This window comes from Euprymna scolopes, chromosome 30 (genome assembly GCF_053919585.1).
Source record: "Euprymna scolopes isolate OS-2025 chromosome 30, ASM5391958v1, whole genome shotgun sequence".
Lineage (NCBI taxonomy): Eukaryota > Metazoa > Mollusca > Cephalopoda > Sepiida > Sepiolidae > Euprymna > Euprymna scolopes.
The window spans coordinates 86,063,974-86,088,865 of NC_136511.1; the positions used below are offsets into that span (position 1 = coordinate 86,063,974).

The window sequence follows — 24,892 nt, forward strand, 5'->3', positions numbered from 1 at the left end:
TATGAACGAAGGTGGAGGCGTATGTTGCCTCTTGTGTGGTCGGTCGATATAATTTCTGATCTCTTATCTTTGGATTAGAAAACATTCTTTCGTAACTTCAGTGACATAATCACATGCTAATCGAAAAGACGTCATTTACACCGTTGTCTTATATGACCCAGAGGTGATCACACGCGCACACACACATACACACACATTTTTCTATATATCTATAAAAGTGAATATATATATATATATATATATATATATATATATATATATATTCAGAATGTGAGAGAATATATAATAGTTTCTACAGCCAAACGACGTCGCTGCTCACAAGAGCCATTACAGCCAACAAACCGGAAGTCCAAGACTCGAGTTTTGCCCTCATTTTGTGAGTTAGACACATCCAAACTCAGGATTTGAAACCCGAGCCTCTTGCATGCGAGGCGAGCACTCTACCAATTGCACAAACACACACCCAACACAAAAAAGCCTATTAAATAACACAGATCAAGCAAACTACGGCGAAATCTTTTTCGGTACAAGGTAGGTTCATTTCACTCCCGGATTTCACTGCGGTTAGCTTGATCTGTGTCAACGAATAGGCTTTCTTGTGCATGTGGCCTGTTTGCTCAGTTGGTAGAGTTTTCGCCTCGCATGCAAGAGGCTCAGGTTTCAAATCCCAAGTTTGGATGTGTCCAACTGACGAACCCAAAATGTGGGTGAAACTCAAGTCGTAGATTTCCGGTTTGTTAGCTGACATAGCTCTTGTGAGCTGTGACGTTGTCTGGCTGTGGAAATAATAAAAATATATATCTATAACTTGTTTTGTTGACGATAAAAACATAAAATACATGATGCCATTAGCTGTTACGATTCAGGAAACGAGGGCAACGGAAGGTAGTTTACGTTACATTATGTTTAGTCTTCCTGAACCGTAACAGCTCGAAACCGATGGTATCATGTTTAATATGTTCTGATCTTCTATAAAGCAATAGATAAATATTATTCTCCTATAGTTGAACAATTAAACACTCCGCCATTTGGTGATCGAATCGTAACAAAAGTGAACCTGTCATTTTAACTTGTCCCACTCTTTCCGCAAGGTAAAGAATGAATATTCAAGTAAACACTTCCTGCAACATGGGAGTGGAAAACTGGACCTTGGGGTTCCTTTCGCCGCAACCTCGTACTTCTCGTCGCACTTCTCGTCGTACTTCTCGCATTATTCCAATCTTATCATTTACTTCTTACATTCTATGAACGATATTTTTAAAAAGGAGGAAGAATTATTGTTTTCTGGATCGACTGTGGCTTTGAGGTGATGATCTATAGAAATGTCTATTCCTCTCATAGTATTCATCATCATTCAACTAGATATTCAACTAGATATTCAACTAGATATTCAACTAGATATTCAACTAGATATTCATCCAATTAACTATTATCCTCGATCGTTTTTAGCCTTGATAAATGCATATATACATATGTTATTTCAGCATTTACTTTTTACGCGACTATGTTGAGGGTGTAGTCTATCGTTACTTGTTAAACCACAGACGGCAAAGACAAGCAGATCCATATCTTCTTCATTCGTATTGATTAAAGTGGTGTCATAACCAACCGAACGCTCACACGTCATGTCAAGCCCAGTTTTTCAGTGGTAAGTATTGCACCACCACTGCCTCATTTAATGAAGCTATAACAATTATAAACACATTCTTTCTGTTTTCCTCTCTCATACACACAGACACACGCTCTTCCTCTCGCATACAAACATACACACATGCACGCATACACACCTTCTCCCTCGAAACAATGCTACGCAACTGCTAACTCCCCTACAGAGAATTTTATTGCTATATGGCACTTCAATTCTATGTTTCGATGCAAGGTCGAAGTCATAAACTTGATCGTTTCTATTTAACGTTGAAAGAATGTGTAGCGTCCTGCTCTCACCTACCACCTACCACCACATATCAAAACTGATTTGTTAAACATCCACAGTTTTTATTTTTAATTGTTCAACATTACTTACTAGATAATATCGTGTAAGTATTATTATTTCTCATTCATTAGTGTTTGAATTATCTTTTCTTTTGTTCATTATCAATCTATTTAGAAATAACAGATTAATTAAGCATTGACTAGGTGTCAGATCTGTTGAAAATAACTAATACAACTGGAGAAAGATATAAATTCACTCACCGACGCCACCATTTACGGGTTAAAAAGTTAAATAATTTAACTACTCTTATTTGAACAATTCCTTTACAAATAAAGCATAAAACTGGTTCCCAGCAATAAACAAAAGACAAATAAATGAACCAAAAGCATATTTTTCATTGGATAATGCACTAAGATGTAAGGGAGAGCATTAGTTTTCTGGATTAGTCTATTTACATTTGAGAGTTTACTTATGTTGAATGTTTTACAAAGAAGCACTTTTTAAGTCTTCAGTATTACTGAACTCCGGCTCATAAACGGGCATTTTGACCATTATTGCCAATAGGCCGGTAAATGCCTGTAAAGGTTGATATGCCGTTAAGCAAAATAAACCTGTCCTTTATTAAAGAAATATTTGCCTGCCGCCAACGGCCTTTGTATTTTACGGGAAAGAGATTAAGACATTTTTCTCTCATGTAAATAATGTTTTTTTTCCCCGGGTATATTTAGCATATTTCATTTAGTAGCATTTTGATTTGAAAATATAACGACTTCAACAAAATCAGGCAAATATTAGTTGCTCTTTCTACTGCTAGCAAGAGCTATGTTCTGCCTGTCGTCGTCGTCGTCGTCGTCGTCATCATCAGTAGCAGCACTAGCATCTCCAGTAATTTTGCTCCTATCATCGTCCGGATTAATCATCATCGTTATGCGAGAAGCCGACTATTAATCCACATCAAAATAGCTGGTGATTATTCTAATAGTGTTGTTGGCAGTAGTTACAGCTTGCATTCTACGAGGCATGTAGAGGATGGAACGATAAAATTGTCGCCCCAGAAAAGCTGATATAATTCCTTTTCCGTTTGATGAAAAACATTTTTTTTGTTGCAGACCATCTACTAGTTGGTCAGGTGTGTGCAAATTCTAAGAGTGTTAGGAGCTTTCTGTCATGTTTGAAAGGGACACAATGTTCAATGAGCGAGATCAGAGATGCACCGCTGTGCAACTCATGCTCTCTACCGACCAAAGTTATGAAACCAGAACCATTACCAGCACCTTCAAATGCAAATACGGACCGTTCAACGCTTGAGGGCACAGCTCAACGCATCCGACGACCCACGGTTGTGTGTTGTTTTAAGCGAGGGCCACATCATGACACCTCACATCTTCGAAGTCGGCTTGAAATCAACACCAAAGTGTACCTGGATGTGCTGAAGAATGTGCTGATCCTCTGGTGCAATTAAGTGACCGCTAGCAGACCTTTGGTTTGGCAGCAGGACTCGACGCCGGCCAGCAAATCCAGAGAAACCCAGGCTTGGCTTCAGAAAGAGTGCTACAACTTTGCACCCTTCACTTACCGGCCCTCCTCGTCTGTCGACCTGAACCTGCTGGACTACTTCGTTTGGTCATATGTCGAGAACATCACCAACATGACCACCCATTAAACCAAAGCCAGCCTGATCGCCTCAATTCGCCGAACTCCCGCTGACGAATACTCGGCGGATGGCGGCGATGGCGGCGGATGGCGGCGGATGGTGGCGTATTCTTATGTTCAAGTGGTAATACGCCTTGTTTAAGGTGAAAAAGAGTAAAAACAATGCAAGAAAGGATTCTCTCCGTGTTATGTTGAGTGTTTAGTAATTGTAGTAAAAAGGAATTTTTGCCATTCTTCAGTGAAAAGATTCTACAATTCTTGCATTGAAGATGGTGGCAATATCGGCTCTTGATTTTTTTAAATTCACCATAAATTTTCAATCATATTTAGATTTGGGGACTGCGGTGGCTTAATACGATTTTCAACTTCACTAGAATTTTCCTTGTGTCATTCAGCAACAACTCTAACATGCATTGGTGTGTTAATGCAATGATACATTAACACACCAAAAGATTGCGTTTCCCTTCTGCAACACTTCCGTAAACATGGAATGAGTTTGGTCACATAAAATTCTTAAATAATTTTTTTCTTTTATTCACCTCAAACAAGGTATAAGGAGATAAAGACCAGATTTATATGGGCAACCTTGATATGGAGTTTGGTAGTAAGATGTATATACACGTTACATTTAAATTTCTGTATGTTGATACAGTCAGGGAAACAGGGAGTAGAAACAGAATTTCCAAAAACAAAGTGGTCTGAGGAAAGAATCAATACGATTAGAAAATCTTCCAGCATCTATGGATCCCTAGTGATAGGGCGTTTTTATATTAATCGAGTGGTTCAGGGGTATTTTCGTATAGGGATACATGTTTTGACTATCAGTGCTACTGAAGAAGCAATGAAGAGGGACCACTAGCCAAGAGGTTTTCAAGATATTATTTTAAAGGTTGCTAGGGCGATATTTTATTTGGCTGTCACCACACATATACTGGGTTGGCGGTCAGAAATAAAGCAGAGGATGACTCGTCCGAGGAAATAGCATTCTTTCACTTCCCCATGGACAAATTCAGTAGGTTTTCATTCGCTATGTTTGAAAATTTAAGATGCGCCCATTATTTTGTCTACCGTTTGCGCATATGTCGTCAGATATTTTTTTTTAAATAACAGCTCTCGTAAATATTATCAACAAAAAACAACACATATTCATTTGGGATCAAATAATCATTTTGGGGTTTATGTTTTTGTTTACAATATACATTATATACAGTAAACACGGCATTTCTAAGCGATTCTCCACGGCGCGAGGAACCATCAATTCTCTCTGGTAAAATTTCTCCTGCATTATACTGATTGCAAGCTGGCTGAGACACCTATGACATTGGATTTCATAACTAGTGGTGACTGAATATTGGGGTTCGAACAACATTAATAAGCCTCCAAAAAGCGAAACAAGTGTCTGTGGGTGTTATTATTACACACACATCTATATATGAAATAGCCACGCTGATGAGCGGTAGACCGTGAAACATTTATCTGTGGATAGTTATACGAATGTTTGTAATTAACAAATACACTTGCCCGTTATATTGGACATGGCGATTTTAGCAAACCCCGCCCGGTGAAGAGCTTGTACTCTCAGAATCACGAGATCTGCTCTTTGAAGGAAATAATTATTTTACAACCCACTTGAAAAGAATATAAATGAGATAGTATGTGTGCGTGCGTGTGTGCGTATGTGTGTGTGTGTGTGTGTGTGTGTGTGTGTGCATTATGGGGATTAAACGATTTTGTCCCATAGAAAAGTGTTTTCTGTCTGGAGTAATTACGCAATAAAAAACATCATAAAACTCATTTTTATTTGCTTATATCACAAGTAAGAACAGCGTCCTAAACTTAGCCACAATTCAGCCGTTGTTCCTTTAGTATTTGATGTGGATACGAGCATGGAATCTGATTAGTATTAGCGGCATTGGCCCTTAAAAGCAGGCGCCTCGGACGCCAGTCATTACAAGTGGTCAATCATGAGAACGTAATGAGCTAGCGTCGTATCAACTATAGTTTAAAGGAGATAAATATGGCGGAACTCCGTTATAAAGTAAACTAGGCCTTTATTTATCAACAGCTTTTATATGTTTTCAGTTTTTATTTTCAACTAATGTTTCGTTACATAAAAGTGAAAGCTCAAGTAAAACTGATGCATTATCCCAGGACTGCTTTCCAATAGACTACAACATGATCGTCTTCAAATGTAATGTCAACAAATATTTGTCATAAATCGTCGCCACAAATAATCCAGGTTTGTTTATTCCATTGATCATTTTCAGTCTCCTCATAATATTCTTCATCGTTAAACTGAAAATTCATCCATTACATTAACGTTTAATCACCGAGTGGCTTTTAGTCTGGATAAGTGCTGGCTCATTAATAAAAAAAACATAAACAAACTATGGTAGTTTTTAAATGAGGATTGATTATTTGGATTCGTTTCAGAAGTTATTCTCACAACGATTCCCGAGTTAGACAAGACTCATTTGAAGAAAGCCCAAGGTGCCATCGACCGAAACAAAGAATATTATGCAAGATAAGAACAGTAGTTAAATATTCCAAAAAGTACAAAAGGAGAAAAAAAAAAGATGATACCATACATATAAAAATGTCAAGAGGATTCGCTTGTGAGACAGAATGATACAGCCACCAAGGAAACCAATTATATCTCACATCGCCAATCCATTTTCCAACATGAATATATTTTCAAAATATCTCGGAAATAACTGAACAGGGATTAATAGTAAGTTCTCACCCCAGAAATCTAGGCAAAAATTAACACCTCTCTAAATGTTAGGAAATCAACGTTTGTTTCCTTAAATTAAAAAAAAAATATATTTAATAAAACAAAATGCATTACAAAATGTTCTTTTTTTCAGAGTGTGATTCATAATTGAAAAAAAAATCACCTTAATTGTTTTAATTAGTTGTAAATTATATTAAACTGAACGAGTTACTCACCACCCTCCCTCTCTCTGTCTCTCTCTTTCTTTCTTTCTTTCTCTCTCTCTCTCTCTCTCTCTCTCTCTCTCTCTCTCTCTTATCCATCCATGTATTTCTCTCGCCATAAATTACCTTAATATTTCTAAATTTTTCAGTGAACATTTAAAGAAAGGGTAACTCTTCTCTTCCAGATCATTTATATGTGTCCAACCACATCGTACACCCGCATCAGTAAAACATTCTTACATATTATCCATAACCTACGGATTTCTTTTCGCCTTTCTGTGTGGTGACTCAACCCATTTCTATTATTAGTTTTTACTGTCTCTCTTCTCAGCTAATATACAGCATGTTCGTACACAACCTAAACAAAAATATAAATTAAATTTAAGAATGATATACCAGGTGTTTTTAGAGGCGGCGAACTTTAAATTGACAACTCTACTTTTTTAATTGCAGATTTGGCAACTTACGGTTATTTTGACTTCAGCTTGGTTCGACAATTTATCATGAAGAAACTCAGACCCAAGCAGCGTTTGCAAATTACAAATGATATAATCAATATAAGGAGAAAAACATTTAATGAACGAATAACTTCACGAAATAGACCAGTCAATTGGCCACCTCGTTTGTGCGATTTAACCCCATTAGATTATTTTCTTTGGGGATAGATAAAGTCCTATGTCTACACTGATAAACCAGACACAATATACTACTTAGAAGACAACATTGGACACGTTATTGCCGAAATACAGGCTAAGTTTGTGAAAATTGGACATCTATATTATGCTATATACACGCGAGCAGCGTAGTCATATTTCCGAAATTGTATTAAAAATTTAAAAAATTAATCTTTGGAATAAACTGCGTATTTGTATAATGAAAATATTTGCATGTGATTTTTTTAATTTAAAGTTCTCCGCTTAAGTAAACAGATTTATTACTTTTTAGTTATTTCTTAAATGATATGACACAGTATATGAGTTTGGAATGAAATCAAAGTATAATAAATAGTGACTCTCGTCGTGATCCGTTGAGTCAGGGTTAATCTAGTAGTTTATAGATTACAGTCTCTTCGCAGGTTCTGTTACTTAGAGACTATAATTACTGGTCGATAATCTGTCCCCGACAATGAATTCAGCAGAAACTGGGCCATTTCCGTCGCCTTTTACAAGACCAGGTTTCCCGAAGATACCGACTTCCTGACCAAAAATACATCAAACATGGATGTTATTGTTTTTCCTTTCATTTATTAAAACTCAATCATGGTCTGCAAAGTTAAAAAAGGGGGAAAAATTCACTTTACAAAACAACCAAATCAAACAGCATAAATAAATATTTAAACATATAAAGAAATTAAAGCAAAAATAACAAAACAACTTTTTCCAAAATTACTGGATTCAATAGTAAAACAATCCGGAAATGGTTGATTTGCCGTTAACCACACCCCCCAAACTTACCGTAGCTTTTTATCTGTTAGGTTGTGATATTGGTCGTCAGTAGTCCTTAGATATCCAATTTCGCACGTATTGCTCTCCCTCTTTTGAGAGAAGTTAATTTATTGCTAACTGCTTGAAACGCCCCAAAGATGTATGCTGTCAGAGCTGCCCAGGCAAGTTTTAACAGACCAAAGTGCTCTTTGTTTAGGGACGCTGGCTTAATTTTCTCCACCTCCGGACTTATGCCACATCTTTCTATGATAGGTAGGAAATAACTATCAGCTAGTAGATTACATTAAACAACGTGTGAAAAATGCAAGAAAAATCGATTAGAATGAATTAAATAATTCAACGTTGATAATAATATATTGAAGAAGAAATGAGAAAATTACAAAAGTAATTTTCTCATTTCTTCTTGTTCGCGGTGCCAATTAGATTCGATGAAAAATGATTTTGACACTTTAAAAAAAATTAAATGATAGTCAAATTGACTTGATTATGTTTTCACACAAGATCAAAGTTAAACAACGTTATGCCTACTCATTACCAGATGGATGACTGAATTTGACGCCTCGGTGTTAAAACGAAATTGTTGCTTAACACCTGAAAATGCCTGCTCTTTAGACCCCAGGTCTAATTCCCTCTAAAAATATTCCATATATATATATATATATATATATATATATATATATATATATATATATATATATATATATATATATATATAGTAATTTATAAAATATATATGGCGATTAAGCTACACTGAATATTCTGCGTTTCATCCAACTATAGGATTCGTCAGGCTTATGCGCATAAGCCTGACGAATCCTATAGTTGGATAGTAAATTACTAACTAGCTCTACCTACGTATTGAGCACTTTTGAAGTAAATACTTAAAGTTTACGCATAAATCTATACTTTCATATATTAAATTTATGCGAATAAAAGAAGTAGTTATATATATATATATATATATATACATGAAATTTGAAGAGTTGACATATATATATACACACACACACACACACACATATATATATACATATATATTGTAGATCGGCGGTCGTCAATCCTTCAAATTTCATGCAGCATTAAACATATAAATTTAAATCGTGTGAATAGATAAAATATAATTACGTAACACCTTTTTATTGATATAGAATGAACTCATTAAAATGAACACAATTAAATTTCACGTTTATTCAAGTATTACCAAATTTTGTGTGATATTTGCTCATGTTTTTTTTTTAAATACATTTGTGAATTTTTGCTAATGACGTTCCTACAAAGCAGAGAAATGGTTGTTACAAGTTGAAAAATGTTTTGAACATCTATATGATCCGTAATAGTTTTTAAAAAAATATTTCTATTCACTGAGGAGTTCTCACTAAGGTCATCATCAGAGATTACTCACTGACGACAATCGGTGGTATTCCTTGGTGTCTCTCCACCTCTTTCGATAACCTTTGCAAATGAATTGACATTGTTACAACAGTCGCTTGCAATTGACTTCCCGCTGGTCACGATCGTTGGTTTTCACTGATATTTTTGAGGCAACAAGTCTTTTCAAGGTCTCAGTCATATTTGCACTCACTTAATGGAGACCTTTTGAACCTTGATGTCTCCATCCTCCCTAACCTGTTTCGTGTGGCGCCAGTCAATGCTGACATCACCATTTTCGTTTTAAATTCATTTCAGGGAGGGGGCATTGTTTATTTATAATTTTGCAATTTCATTTTTTTTGTTTTTTTTGTTTTTGTTGTTGTTTTTTTCTTCTTATTATTATTTACCTTATTATTATATAGGAGTATTACTATTCTTATATAGAAATAACGAAACATTATTTTGCTATCCAATTGACTCAGTGTACAAACATACGCATGTAAATTAGACGGCCATGTTAAGATATCTGAGTCACATTTTCTCTACATACTCACAGAGACATTAAGAAAGTTACACCTTATCTTGTCTAATCTCCTAGAAAGGCTGTAAATTAAATCAAGTATATATATATATATATATATATATATATATATATATATATATATATATATAAGTATATATATATAAGTATATATATATATAAGTATATATATAAGTATATATATAAATATATATATATGCACACACACTGTGTTTGTGTGTTTGTCTGTGTGTGTGTGCGAGAGAGAGAGAGAAGGAGAGAGAGGAAGAGAGAAGGAAAGAGAGTTGTGTATGTTGAAAGAGACAGGGAACGACTGAAGAACATAAATGCTATTTAATATGCTGATCACGATATATGCCAATTAATTACTCATAAAACAGGCGAGAAATATATAGATAGATGGAGGGTAAGAGAAATAGAAAGCAAGAGAGTGAGTGTGTGTGTGTGAGAGAGAGAGAGAGAGAGAGAGTGAGAGAGGGAGAGTTTTGAGAAGGAAGGTTAAAAGTCAACTACTTCTATTTATAACTTGAGATGTTTGCCAATTTACAAAAATATCATCGGCAAAGCAACCACCCCGATCAGAGTCAAACTAGTATTGTTTTTCAAGACATAAAAAATAAAAGAAAACATTCTAAACGATCATTATCATTTAATTAACCTAGTTAATCACAAAGGTCTCTTAGCCGACAGTCTCGTTCAGTCATTGATGAGTCGTAAGACCACAAAACACGTGCCCGTAGATGGTTATATTTAAATTTGTTTATTTTATTATTATTTTATATAACATACAGTAAAACGTACCTGTAAGTAGACGGATTTCTATCCAAGATTCCTTGTAGATATTTTTAGAGGAATGTGATTAGTTACATCCAGGATGGTATATACCTACATAGACCATAGAGATCACTTATAGAGTACACACGAAAAAATTCCAAATGTCCCATAAAATTTGATTAGTCGTTCGCGTGATCCGAACTGGCTGGGATGGATTGGAAGACTTCAGAATTTGGACTATTTTTATTGTCCATTAACACAAAGAAAAAACAAATTAATTTATTCATGATGAAGTTTGCCCTTGCTCTAAATTAAAAAAAAAAAAAAAAAAGCTTAGCAAACATTTTTTCACACACACATATGTATTTTTATCTATATAAATTTAGGAATGCTTGAAACACAACTATGAGCCGTAAGGAGTCCAAATGTGGGCTATACTTAGTTTAATTTACTTTTACGAAAATAGGCTGAAAAGTTGAAACCACATTTCGGTTTCTTTGGAGTTATAAAACGGGTGCAACAATTCGAAAATGCAAATATTTTCATTTTAAATTTGGCACAATATTCCCTGAATTTAAACTTATTCTCAAGTCACCTTAAGCGCAAGTTTTAAATGTTAGATACAAGCACAAAAACTCATTCGCGAATCGAAATACATTGGTGAGCCAGGGAAAGTCGCGTATTGAGAAAAAATTGAAAGTCGTTTAAGCTGCTAAAAATTCTTTGTTGGCCTTAAGACCTTCTCTTTCTCTCTGCCCCCTTTTTCCCTTTATCTCTCTCTCATTTCATATCGAAAATGTTTGCTACGATGTCGATAATCGAAAATAGAAATACTTTCGTTAGTCCATGTGTTGACATGGAAGACCCAAAATGCTACGAAAACCAAATGAAAATATCCCAATGGAAGAGCAAAAATCACGTTAAAATTACTAAAACCTTTTTTGACCTTAATTTCTATCACGGTTTCTCTCTCTATCTCTCTTGGTTCGAAATTGTTTGTTAGGAAGACGCCACTTTAGGAAAATGGTATCGTTCGTTAATTAATATTAGTATGAAATACCCCAAATGCTACGAAAATCAAGTGTATAACGTAGTTATGGAGCAGAGTAAGATACGATTAGAATTGTTTCTAAATAATAAATCTGTAATAGCGATAGGCAACAGATGTCAAGTAAACATATGTCAGAGTAAAATGACCCCCTTTTTTTTATTTGATCCGTTTTAAAGTGTGGAACGCCTAAATTCCTTTCAAACAAAAGGGATTCACATCTACTGGCTAATAGAATTAACTAATGAAAACCGTAAATTGTTAGGTGAAAGTACAAAAAATATTTTTCAAGAAAATTTACAAATTATTTTTTGTCAACAGATGTTTAAAAAAATAAGCAGAAAAAATACCCGCCATCATCCAAGAAATAAATAAAAAAATTACATTTTTTATAAAAAAAAAAAGAAAAAAATGTCGATTAAATATTTCAATATTTGAACAACGCTTGGCTTAATCCGGAGATTGCCAGTCGAAACCATAACTGACGGAAAATCTCGAGGATTCAGATAAAATTTTGCAAGAGTACTATTCTTTTTTAATTTCGTATTTTTTTTCAATTTTTAGAGCGGATTATTAGCGATTGCAAACACGAAACCAAATTATTGGTGATAATGATTGGGAGAGGTTCTTTTCGTTTTTTTTTCAGTATTTTCAGAAATTATTATTTCTTTGACACTCAGCTATCAGATTCTGCAATTTGTTTTCAAATGTCAAAAATTCAATATTCAAAGATTTTTAGGGGTCACTCAGTTTCTGCTATAACGTAAATAGATATAGAAGTTTGTGGTGGCTTCACGATGAAACGTGTTATAACTTAGTGTCTTAATGTTATTTTTTAAGTAAAAATTATATTTATATTTGTATATAAATTCTTAAACTCATTTCACTCTAAATAATTTAGGTGACATAGAAATCTCATTAGTCACTGAACAAATAGTCGAATTCCATTTGAATTCTTTAATTTCCTGAATAGTAAAAAATGATCCACAATGGTCGCTTTGTATATTAACATTTTCGAAGAATATTCAACAGGAAAGTGACCATACGTGGTCAATTTAAATTAAATTTTAATCACATGATTACATTTTCAATTGTCACGCGATTAAATTTTATCCATTTAAAATTTGTAAAACATTTCTAATATCCCCAAATTGTTCATTTCATAAATCTAAACAAATTCTGTTTACATTAAGCGAGATACTGGTATTGACCGAAAAAGTTACATTTAATGATTACATTTGTACAACTTAACGGTAAATCTGCTTATAAAACTAAATAAACATATATATAAAAAAACGGTTTACTGATATTTTGCAGTCATTTATTATTTGTGAAAATTTGTCTGTATATATTCATCCTATAGCTTAAACAAACATTATGAAAGTTTAATGTTTTATTGATGTCACGTCATTGGGGAATCACCGGCGATGATATTTCCCATATAAAAGAATGGCAACATTGTTCCAAAGAAAATTACATAATTTATTAAATAAAAATTAAGTATAACGTTATAATTAAAAAGAGATATATAAAAACACACATGGGCACAATGAAAATACTATACTAAAGTGTCGAAAAAAAATCGGCCCAGTGGTCACTTAGATTATCGGTTAATAATAAACATACATTTACATTTTTATTTATATAGATTAATAGTAAAGAGACTTATTCTTAGTTATACAAGAAGAATGTCTTGACAGATATGTCATAGTTTTTTGTAGAGAAATCCATTGTTATCTAAGAGAAAGAGATAGATAGATAGAGAGAGAGAGAGAGAGAAAGAGAGAGAGAGAGAGAGAGAGAGAGGAGAGAAGGAGGATTTGCTCAATTACTTATAAATTATGAATAATTAGAACAATTAAAACAGAATTTTTTTTCCAACACAACTATATCTTTTTGCATGGATTTTGTGTGATTAAAGTATATAATATACATTTAAGTAATATATATATTGCTTTTTTTCTTTTACTATATATATATATATATATATATATACATACACACACACACATATATATATATATACACACACATATATAATATATATATATATATATATATATATATATATATATTACATTTAAATCTAGATAAGATGCCTGCACAATTTTACCGTCAAAAATCGTCAGATTCAATGTCATAACTAATACATAAGTCTTTAAATACAATACTTATCTGATAACTAAATGTTTCGATTCTTTAAAAACTTTTGAAATGATTTCTATATATTGGGTCAAATATAATAAAAAATTGGCTCTATAATAATAAATACGAAATCTGCATCAATTAAAATGTTATATTTAAGCGGAATTTAAGACCTGGCAACGCGGAGCGGCGTGCTATGTGGATGACTATAATGCTCCCTATCTTGGGTTGAGCATATTTGGAAGTGTTATGCAAATTATCATTAGCGTATAAAGCGATGCTCTTTGTGGACACAAATTGAGCTTAGGTATTTGAACAATGTCAAAACATTGTTAATTCACTGCCCGAATAGTGCAACGGTTAGAAGCTCTGACTGTCATTTGGGCAGTCGGGTTTCGACCCTAGCTTGTCTAACCGCACTGGTGAGCTCGGAAAAATTGTTGTAGACTCTTGAAAATTCAATATATTATTGCTATACATCTGAATATTTTTTTTATGATTTCAGGTTCTAATGAATAGCCACAGTAAGAATTGGAATACACTAAAGTCTGATTGTTACAGCTGGTGAATTTCAAAAATGCAATCTGGACATGAGGACATTCTAAAAGAACAATATACAATAAAATTCTGTTTTAAATGTGGAAAAAATGCCACAAAAACGCATAGAATGCTTTGCATTGCTTTTAGACTATTTTGCATGAATCGAGAATCAGTTTTCGAGTGGCATAAAAGATTTAAGGAAGTTTGTGAGGGATGATGAAATGTTTGGAAGGAGTAAGGAAGTCAGAAAACCAGAGTTAATTGGCCAAATAAAGAATTTCATGGATAAGGACCGTCGTGTGTCTATAGAGACAATAAGTGCAAAGTTTGATGTACACACAATTATTCACATGAAACTGAAGATGCGGAAGATTTATGCGAAGTTTGCCCTAAAAGTGCTCTATCCTTGTCAGGCTTTTTGACCAAGATGGGCATCAAGACAGTTCTTCACCCTCCCTATAGTCTAAACCTTGCTTCCTGTAACTTTCAGTTATTTCCTAAGCGCAAGAAAACCTTAGAGGCTGTCGTTATGAGACAATTGAGAAGATGGAAGAGGCTGTGACGAGGGTCATTAACACGCCCAGACAAGAGGACTTCCATGGAGCCTTACAGAAATTGTTGGAACAGTATATCACGTAAGGTAACATGCGGCCGCAGTCGAGATTGAACTCACTACACGAGTTTGTAGTGTAATTCAAATCTTGTCCATAGCTGAATACTTGATGCTTGCCAGGGCTATTAAGGGTATTTTTATTGTGACGCTATCACTAGATGGGTTGCCTACCGCGGTGCAACAAGTGCATTGCAGCCGGAAGAGATTACTTTGAAAGGGACTAAAGTTTCATGTATGTACTATCAATAAAAGTGCCCATTTGAAACAAGTCTGCAAATTTATTGAAGGAATTTCGTATATATATATATATATATATATATATATATTATATATATATGACTTAGAGAAACAGACATTAATGACTTACATTTAGTATAATATATTACAGCAAGTACAAAATAGAGACTTCAAAATTTTTTACAATTTTTGAATTCCTTAAAATATATTATATTCAATAAAAATTTGGCAAAATTAAATATTTTGTGACATACTGATTAAAGAATTGATGAAAATTGATACTTAACCGATGCCAGAAATCAATTTCTTTGATATTTGATGAAATTTATTCTTCTTCAGTTCAAATCTGTTGTAATGTATTTCCACTTCTGAGATAGTGCCCGTGTAATGGCGACCGGCTTCATACTAATCATAGCGAATGTGACGTGTTAAATCTTAGAATTTTATTACAAAAAAAAAAGTGGCAAATTTATAAATCGTGAACAGACTTGATGCTTTTATTGTGTTTATTTTCAACCTCAATAGTAACCAAAAAGACAAGCTTGAATAGGCTTTCATATTTCTTGGAATGTCACGCTTGAAATACTACCCAATCTTCAGCAGTACCCTCTTATCTGTCCCATACACACAAGGATGTTTTTTAATAGATCAGTTTAATGCGTTTTGCGATGAACATGCGTCACTTTTTAGAAAATAAAAATCAGTAGTTCTACATCATCAATTCTGAGTTTCACGAGAGACCTCTGACACTAACAGATGTTAACGAACTTCATCAACAAAACGTAATGTAAATTATTTTTTTGTAAAGAAGTTATTTAACGAAAGAAATTGATTTTATCTTGTACTTAAGTTTATTCTGTAAAGTTTATGTTCTACAAAATACAACCATAACCAGAAAATAGCCCTAAACTACTCCTAAACTAACTCTAACCGAGCTATAAAATAACCCTTTTCGTACAGGTAAATGAATAGGTATCCAAAAAATACAAATGAAATATCGTAAAAGTAATAAAGGTATCCAAAAATTAAGTTAAAGTTGGAACTTGTTCTTTCTAATTAAGAGGAAAAATAATTGTCTGCCAGAAAAACCGCCTATTTTAGTAATATTTATATTAGACCGACTTTTCAGTAAGATATACATTTCAGTAAAAGTGGAATTTAATTCGACTATTTTGTTCGTAGTTGAAACTGCTTACATCACGACAACGTCACACAGAAAATCTCTCGATACCTATTATTAAAAACACAGGAAATGATATTTCCAACATGATAGACATATAACAAAATTAAGAAATACGGAGAACAGTTCTTTTTCACACGAAGCATAAAGTTAGAGTAGTGGAAACATTCATTAGAAGTTAACATACTAGAGTTATGATCATGTCACACAGTATTATGTCGTGGGAGAAAGTACGTAGCAGAGTGAGTTTAAGACATGAAACTGAATAGTCGTCTTTTCGAACGGGAAGTTACGGCCAATCTAGATGTACATCGTTATAAACTGAACCTCGTAAACCAATAATGGCGTTACTTCTGGTTTTTAATGCCTACCATTATTACAGACACCAGAAAATAAATAAAAAAAGAAGCTGAAAGACAAAATATCTACAGAGCAATTTGTGACGTGTTAGCAAAACAGAACTCTAGGCAGAACACTAAGCTGAAATATTTGTTACAGTTTGGCATCGAACGATAGATCACCATATTATAACAGACAGATTGACATACAGATGAATACAGCCTCGTGTGGAATTGCACGCACATATATGAAAATGATACAAAATTAAAATGTGACATTAAAGAGATTAAAGAGAGTGTTCTCTCAGATTAAAACATTATTTGCCACACCTTGGTTTGTACACCAACCGCTAATCTGTGCAAAAAGCATGCAAAAAAGAAAATCTATCCTATTAGGTCACGCACTATCTGCCAAGATCCAGCATTTGTCTTATCGCTACAAAGTAGCACCATGTGCTTATTTTATGAGTTCTTCCATGAAAGGTGCTTCGATGAGCTTACTACACTTGTACCTTCTACATGAAAATATCTCCATCCACACGACTAGCTGCTAAATCCCATCCTCTATTTGATGCCGAAAGATTTTTCTACGCTGATGGCATAAATATGATGGCATGAATGCTGTGCCGAACTTCCTACCACGATTGCCCTTTATATATCTTGTCTTAACCACAGTAAACCTTTGGCTTCAATAGGAATATTGCCTTGTTTATGGTGCATAAAAATTTATAAAAAGAAAATCTTATTTTAAACTTAAATCTAACAGAGGAAAGAAAATGTCATTTAAGGTCTAAGTATGGTCTACAAAAGAAGTTTGGCAGACTGACTGAACTTCTTATATAGATTTTAGGAAGCAATCTAAAAATATTACCTTTTAATAAGTCAAATCAGGTTAGACAGATTATTATATGTGCTAAAACTTCATTGTTACATACTATTTAATTATCTCCCTACGAGGACAAAAATAGACACGCAGTTCTTTTTTTTTAATGTAGAGAAAATCAAGTTCTCCAAAAAGGGCACTCTGAATTAGAAAAAAAAAATCCCCCAATCTAGAAGGATATCTCTTGACCAAATCCAGAAAGGATGAAGACAGAATTTACAAGACACCTTGTTTCAAGCCAAAAAGACATATCGATCTTGGTTATTTTTTCTTCACATAGGTGGGTTATATTCAGGTGATTAGTTTGATACGGGATGAAGAGGTTGAAATATATAATGATTTGAACAAAATCCTCATAGACTTAAACTTTGAACACTTGTCTCCCATTAACTCTAACCAAATCAACAAGTGTAATATTCAAATTAAAAGAATTTAGAAGATCAGGTGATTACATGTGTGCACATACCCAAAGAAAAAAAAAAGACAAAATTGAATGAGAAACAGGCTCGTTCATTTCCAACGTAAAACAGATCGGAAAAGCAACGTGTAAGGTATAGCCTAAGCTCTAGCTTAGAGCAACGAAATAAACTTCAAATATCGGTTTATAATATTTAGGTTGAGTGATTGTTTTACTTTACAGAGAGTATCGACCTTCAACAAAACCGTCGGGGTTTCAATAGTGTTTATCGGCAGAAAGAAGTCTGTACTTGTTCAGAGTTGCATGAAATACGATTAAATGGATTCTAATCCGAATGGCAAAAAAAGACAAGATAAAGTCGGGCAGATTTAATCTTTGAGAGTAGACCCCCACTCCGATAATGCAAAACAAGACGCGTCCATCCAGTCTACGCGTTTTGCACCGAAAAATTTTTTTTATAAGCGTGACATCGCAATGAACATGCTATTGTAAAAGTAAGCATGTTATATAAAAAAAGATAAGACTATTTAAAATTCAATAGCGGAAGATCAAACTTCAGCGTAACCGACCCACCAAAATTTTATTTATAACTTGTGACAGACCAAATAAAATGATAATTCTAACTTAAATATAACAGAAAGGTGAACATGATTTTTCGAGCTTTAACGTGACAGATGTGATTAAATAATCAAGTGTTAACTATTCTACATTTTGTTTGATGGACTGTTAACTATGCTGCACTTCCAAGTAACAATTTCTGGGATTAAATTTGACACACTGTTGTAAAAACTCTGTACTTCAAATTCGACACTATACTGTCAAAACTTGCTACTCCAACATCCAAATTAAAAATCAGCACAGTATCTGAAAAATCACACTTTTATTTAAACCGGAAGCATCATGTTTTCATCTGAGGTAACAAGATCGCCAGAATATAAAGTAGCACCAGCCATTTTTCTTTTCTTTTCTTTTCTTTTTGTTTGCACTGGCCACTACAGTCTGCTGAGAGAACAGGTTTTTAACAATTCTGAAAACTTTCAATCACATGCCTCCTTGATCTTCATGATCAATAATTGGTCTCATATTTCAACATCTTCGTTTGCAGTACGACCGTCGTATGGGTTCTTCTTGAGGCACAAAGATGTGACGTGGAACTGCATAAACTGCCACTTTGTTTTTGGAGAGTACTTCAGTTACTGTGCCTCTATCCTAGTGGTTTGTACAGCAAAGGTTGGGCGGTTTCGCCAATACCCCATCACCCACCTTGATCTTCACTTGCGCTTGTTCCGCTGTCTCCATTATGACCCGCAGATGTCGCCATTCGTACATAAAAACAGATTGATGTGGCACTGATGTTTCGTCTTGGCCAATCTTCGGTGTCATATTATACTAAAACCTCTTCCTAGCGCAAAATTTGGCTTTTTACTGCCACAGCCTTTATAGCTTAATGTTGCCTCTCTATGATTCCATTGCCACTAGGGCGGTGCGCAAATTTTAAATATTGCCTAATGTCCCATTTCTTACACAACTCTCTAAAGGCTTCTGAACAGAAGGACATACCGTATCCACCAATACTTCTTTCACTAAACCCCTTTTCATGAACTTTCGTTGCTTCTTTTGCTGTTACCACCCTATTTTTTTTCCATATCACTACTCTCTCAGGTCTATAGTCAATCATAGTTAAATTCGGTTCATATTGGTAATGCGTGATATCAATGGCCAATCGCAGACAGTTCTCTGTTACATACAGTTTCTCTTTTCGCGCTTGGATGGTGCAAGGTCAATGGATTGACACTCCCTACATTGCTCTACTACCTCCCAAACATCGACCATTTTGATATTAAGATTCACTTTCTTTGCTAAATACAAGGTTCTTCCTTTTTCAAAATGATGCGTATTATGCAGGTTCTTCAGATCTTCTACCGCACAGCACACCAAAGCCAAATCTTTCTTTTCCTGTAGTCAGGCCTACTTCAATCAATCTGCTCTGTTTTGTTTTTCTGTGATGAGATCAACGTTACAGTTATTTTCAGTCAGCAACATTAATGTAGGCACTATCGTCTTTTTTTCAAAGCCAAGCAGCATCTTCCACAGTTACTTCTCCTAATGCCAGGTTACTAACATCGCTCCATTTTATCCCTTCTAAGCCTCTTTTTTTATATTCCATTCTCTTTTTACATTCTCTTTTCACTTTCGCAATGACTTCTTGTATCATGCGCAGCAACTCTTGGTCAATTGCATCCTCCTATCGGTCCGAACCAGTCAGCCTTTTCATGTAGCTGCACGCAGTTCATAACCATTCGACCACAGGGTAATAACCAACTAATCTCCCGCACATGGAGAAAAGTTCTCGCTTGATTGTACTATCTTGGTTGGCCCATCATTGGCTTCAGGGATTTCATTTCCTTGTCTAAGCATCAACTTTCCTGCCCCGCTGTAATTTCAATACCAGAGCCATTCCATTTTCTCATGACTCCGTCAGCCTATATGTGTTGATTATTGCATTAATGGACACAATAATTGTAACAGATGGCGTTTTAGAAAGTTATTTCCTTCCATATATTTATTCTTTTCAAGGGTTCTGAGAGTTACAGAAGGGTTGTTAACGAGAAGGCACACCAGAAATGACGTACAAACAAAAAATGACCAAAACAAACAACACTTATTATCCAGATTGAATGTTAGTAAAACGATGAGACATGATAAAATACATTCTAAAATGTTGAATTACTTATAATCAATTGGATGTATGTATTATTGTCTTATTTGGATAATTATTTCCATTATAGCTGACAATAATAAGCTATACAATACAAGTAATACGAATTATAAATCTAAAACTTTCGAAACATCAAATTAAAACTTTAAGAATTGTACAGAATATGAAAGCATTCCATATATTTAGAAAACAACAATTGTAATATCACTACCCAAAAAGGTTCATTACATTTAAAAGGTAATTACAGATCAGTTTATCTAATATTTTGTTTAAAGCCTTTGAAATGAACATTTAACACAAAACCTCCCGTGATGTAAACGTTCAATATTAAAACAACGGAAGAATAAAAAATTTATAAATGAATACAATTTGCTAATTAGTTGGTAAATTTTCATGGAAGATGCTCGACTGAGCTTCAACCTCTGGTTCCTCCTTATAAGACATTTACAAAACGAACTCATCTTCCTACAACAACTGCAAATAATATATCTTTCTCTCCCCTCCCATGTGCCCAACATCAAAAGAAATGAACAAAGTTTTTTTTCTCATAAATTTTCATCGGTGGTAGACATCATCACGGGACTGTACTAAACTTTGTTCATTCCAGTAATCATTTTCAATCCTCTTATAATATTATTCATCGTTCATTTGAGAATCTATCCATTTCATTATCTTTTATCTAAGAGTAAATTTTAGCTTTGATAAGCTATGATTGATTATTAAAAATGAATAAAGCTAATAATATTTTATACATATGTCTGTATAACTGTAACCGTATGTCTATTTTATGCACAGGTGGATTGATTGGATTAGAAATATTATTTCAAGAAAGATAGCTGTTTTTATTATCTGGATTATTCAGACTACTTTTTCAGCTACGATTTAATTCTCTCAACGTTTCGGCAAATTTAGTCTCTGATCTTCTTCAGGTGCGTATTATCGAACTCGGGTATTTTCATGTTGGACTCGGAAATCTATACGAAATTTCGAACCGAACCTATTATTTAATCCATAAGAGGAGATTGTCTATGCTCCGGTGGCTATGACCGGGTAAAATTTTAATTGATACTTAATTGTATTTTTAGTATCGACTATACTGAGAATTTAAACATTTGGGTCCTTTTGTACGCCAATATAGAGATTTTATTTGCTGACGCAATAGTAGCAATCAAATGAGTATTCTCTGTATCATAAAAAAACAAACGAATACACGATAAACAAGATGAAAGTTGCATTAATTTTGTACTTCAAAATAAAAAAATTAATTTCTTTTTGGTATTTTTCATGATAAATAATTTTTAATGAAAAAACAAACAAAACAAATACATAAACAAAAATAAAACAATAGAATTAATTCTGAAAATAACTATAACGAGAAGACCATGTTTTAACATTCACAAAACTCCATTTCATGTTTAACTCTGAAACGATTATCGGCAAATCTGTTTTTATTCTTTCTGATCAAGGCTGAAATCCGAGAAAGATGTCCATAGATTTTCTCCTTTGTAAGATTTTGCCTCTAGAAGCTTAGAGCAACTCTTAGTATTCCTTTGTACAGATTGAGAAGTTTTTATTTTCGAATTGTTTGGTAAAACCCATATGCTAGAATTGATGTAACGAATATGGATTGAAGAAGTCACGTTTAATCTTGATGGGTAAGTTTTATTTCCAGATTGCCTTTATCACCTCAGTCCGGGCTTGGCTGATTCGCTTATCGAGCACATTATTATTATATACAAGTTTTATTACTCTTTAGTATACTTATACAGAAATAACATCTGATTTGCATATGTGTTTTAGTGTATATGGTTTGGGGTTCCGAAATTTTCGATAGAGTCTTAGTTTAATGTTTTGATCTGGGCGTCATATTATATATATGTTTAAAATGAAACTTTACAGTATTAGAAAGAAGAGAATGTTCGTGAGTATTTTTAGAGTTCTTGTAAAAACAAGATGGATTCATAAGATGGGACATTAAAGAGGTTTGAATCGATTAATTAGGAGCCTTACTTTACACGGATCAGGAAAATCGCAATCAAAACTTATCTACTCATTTATAAAAATTATAATTCATTGAAATTTATTTATAAGAGTCAATCTTCATTTGATTTCGTTTTAGAAAAGAAGTTCAGTGATAAAGATTGGAAATACTTCAATTAATAAAGTCCATACAGCTTGGCAGACGATAATACGTTAATGAGTTGTGTGTGTTTTTGTATCCGTTAATGTGTGTGTGTGGAGGGGGGTGAGAAAGTGAGTGGCGCCCAGCGACACCGATCCGTAGACTCGAGTCTACTGGGTTCCACTGATTTATTGAAGAAAAACCTGGCTTTTAAAAGGATTTAGGTGGCCCCCAGAAAGACTATTTTCAAATAAATTCAGAAAGTTCTCTGACTGATCTAAAATATTATTTGTTTTTAATCAGGATAGTGCATGCGCAGACGACATACGTACAAATGAATTTACGCATTTTGATCTTGGACGCCGATGTGTAAACAGCGATCTCTACAGACACACGCATGCAAATTAATTGAAGACGCTTAAAAAGAAAGTCAGTCTTTCTCTAAATACATGAAGAAATAGAGGCTCGTTGAATTCACATAGAAAGGATCTAGATAGATAGATAGATAGATAGATAGATAGACATAGATGACTGTTCAATTAATTACAAATAGCGGTTAAAATAAGAGCATGTGTGTTACAACACAGTTAAAGGGAATGAAAGTAGTTTATAGCAAGTTATTAAGTGATGGGTTATTTGAGGAGATATTTGTAAAGCGTGACTAACTAAAGCAATTAAAACAAAACCTCTTTTTCATACATGACTCAATCTCAGGACTTAGATATATTTTAGCATACATTTTGAGTTATAAAAATAAGGGAGACAAACGTTGATTGACTCTCATTTAGAATAATAAAAGACTATTTATTTTTAATAAACGAACTATAGAATAAATAAATAAACAAACAAACAAAAAAATGCTGATACGTTCTTCAGTCTCGATTCATTAAAAGTACAATTTTCAGAACCTTTTATTAAAAGATCACCCTCTTCTCTTCCTTGCAGCAAAGAGATATTACTAATCTTTCTTTGCTCGATCGTTATTTTCATGGTAATCTTTTCATGATAATTTTCATGGTTTGACTGAACTCTAATCTATGGCCTCTCCCTGTTAAAAATTCATAACAAAACTCGTTTAGCTATAACCAATGTAAATAATTTTCCTTATCCTTCTATGTACCTCAAATTAAATGGAACTTCCATGAGCAAAGTTTCTTTCCAAAAACTACCCACATGAGAAAAAATACCATGATACTGCTTCGCAGTTGATTGTCGTTTTCAAGTCCAATGGAAATAAATTCTTATTAAGTCGTTTTGTTGAATAATCGAATTCTGTCCAATTTCAAGAAGAGTACCAACCAATCTCACTGTTATATATTTTTGCTTTTGAAATCCTATGAGATGAAACTTCAGAATTTGTGTATTCATTCTTTTGCGGACCGTTATCTTCATTTTCACAGTTTTTGTTGTTTCATCAGATTTCGACCAACTCACACTCTAGCCGTCTTCAGGAGCACGTGGTTCAGTGGATAGAGGCGTTGTGTCTCTACGGTTCCAGGTGAGCATTATCAGAAGATAGCGGTTTCAATCCTACCCAAGCATGGCCAGAGGATTAGTTGACCAAAACGTAGTGAAACAATAACTATGGAAGGCAGCAATTACTGGAGATAGAGTCACTAGACTCAGCATTATTATCCCGTCAAGGTTAATCACCTGGAAGAAGGCCAGACGATGAGTTGGCCGAAACGTGGTAAAACAACATACACTATGAAGATGATTATAATAATAAAGAATAAATGCAAAACCCTACTGTCTCATTAACTCTTATCCTCGAATGGCTTTTGGGTTTTGATAAATGATGACATTTTAGTTACAAAAAAAGAACAACAAAAAACAAAAGACAAAAACAAATATATACCTATATACGAATTTTTTCAAATACAAAATATGAACAAAAACTAAATTAATATTTCAAAACCCCATTAATTATTTAGAAGGTAAACAGAAATTCCAGCAATTCTCCGCTTTAATGAACTAGCTAAACCTAGGTACTCC

General features: G+C 33.8%; 1 protein-coding gene and 1 long non-coding RNA gene across 2 annotated transcripts in view; one reads left to right on the forward strand and one right to left on the reverse strand.

The window, feature by feature from the left end:
• The window catches only part of LOC145254881 (uncharacterized), a 171,676-nt gene that overhangs the window by 63,430 nt on the left and 83,354 nt on the right, over positions 1-24,892 (reverse strand). The gene's annotated exons all lie outside the window — the stretch shown is intronic.
• LOC145254882 (uncharacterized) lies at positions 1,737-7,403 on the forward strand. Its single transcript, XR_013863824.1, has 2 exons — positions 1,737-2,036; positions 6,977-7,403. It is a non-coding gene; the product is annotated as an uncharacterized LOC145254882 (long non-coding RNA).